This window comes from Myotis brandtii, unplaced genomic scaffold (genome assembly GCF_000412655.1).
Source record: "Myotis brandtii unplaced genomic scaffold, ASM41265v1 scaffold357, whole genome shotgun sequence".
Classification (NCBI taxonomy): Eukaryota; Metazoa; Chordata; class Mammalia; order Chiroptera; family Vespertilionidae; genus Myotis; species Myotis brandtii.
Window position 1 is genome coordinate 39578 of NW_005363729.1, and position 1517 is coordinate 41094.

The following is a 1517-nucleotide window of genomic DNA, read 5'->3' on the forward strand; positions in this document are numbered from 1 at the left end:
CCGGCCGGCGCCCCCAGACGCCCTCGGAGGACTTGGGGGGGACTGAATACCCACCGTGGCCGGCCGTCAGGTGCTCCTCAGGGAAAGGTGACTGACTCGGGAGAGGACATGGGCGGGGGAGGGGGGGAAAGAGGGGGTCGCAGGGAGGCAGCGGGGGCCGGACACGGAGGACCTGCAGCTGCCCAGGGCCGGTGTGGAACCAAGATCCACTGTGACCCCTGCCCTCGTGGGCAAGGGCCCTGCACTACCGTCTTCACGGGGCACGGCCGGGTCTGCCGGCCCCATAGGCCCCTGTTCCCTCGAGGAGGGACAGCCTCTCTGTCCTGTCCACTCGCAGGGCCAGAGCCGGACATGACGAGTGGGTACAATAGGAGCTTCGCCTTGTCCCACCAGCCTTGGCCCCGCCAGCCTCGCCTTCTGTCTGTGAAACAGGACATTAGCCGAGGTGGGCTCCTGGGGCTGTGGCTGGAACGAAGGTCCCGAAATGTCTGGAGGACCCCACTGCCTCCCTGGCTCTGGGCGGCCCCCTGACTCCTGCCCTGACCCTCCGCCCACCCAGCTGAGCCCCCGGGCACTGGGTCCAGCCCCTGGGCTCCAGGTCCTCCGTGTGCCAGCGGAGAGGGGACAGGAGAGGAGGAGGAGGGCAGAGCAGAGGGGAGGCCAGAGAGGCAGTGCCCACGGGCGTGGCCAGCTGAGCACGGGCCTGCGGTGTTGGCAAGACCTGGGAGATTGGAAGGGGGCCGTGCGGGCGTGAGGTATCCATCAGCCACAGGGCGCCTTGGGGTGGAGGAAGGAAGGGTGTTCAGAGCGTGACCGGGCATAGCCACCTGGAAGCCACCGCTCCATGTGCCCGTGGGCGCGTGGCCCCTGTGCCCACAGGAGAGGTTCAGGGCGGGACCGAGGGCGCCAGTCAGGTTGGAAGCCTCCGGGCCCAAGAGCTCGCTTCCAGGGAGAAAGCTCCTCCCTCAGGGGCCGCCTGTGGGGACGTCTAGATGGAGGCGGGACCACGGGAAGCAGAGGGCCCTCAGGGCAGCACAGGCCACAGCTGGGAGCCCGGCTGTGAACTCGGGAGACAGCGAAGACTCAGGCCAACGCCGCTGAGGCGTCCCAGGTGGGGTGTCCTCTGGGCACCACGGCCACTGGTCTCGCGGGTACAGACCCATCGTCTGTCTCCCAGGGACTAGAAGGCGCCTCACTCTGTTCTTTCAAGAGACACCATGTGTTTTCATTTGGGGGGGGTGGTCATTGAAGGCCGCTACCCAGGAGTCGAACAGACACTGACGTAGCCATTTGGGGAGCATCTGAGACGCCCCTGGCCAGCTCGGCCATCAGAACGGCCTTCGGGCCGGGCAGGGCCCAGCGGACGGGCCCTGGGGAGACCCCAGTGGTCCAGTGACCTGGGACCTGCCCCCAAGACTGAGCAGGAGACCAACCATAAAGAATTAATTTAAAAAAAGACCGAGGCAGTGTCTGCTTCCCGGCAGCGGGGGCTCCGGCGCCCTGAACGCCTGCAGGAT

The 1517-nt window shown here is 67.0% G+C and overlaps 1 protein-coding gene across 1 annotated transcript in view; it reads right to left on the reverse strand.

Moving 5' to 3' along the window:
* COL5A1 (collagen, type V, alpha 1) overlaps positions 1-1517 on the reverse strand; it is a gene marked incomplete at its 5' end in the record, with an annotated part of 94117 nt that overhangs the window by 4559 nt on the left and 88041 nt on the right. The window lies entirely within an intron of this gene.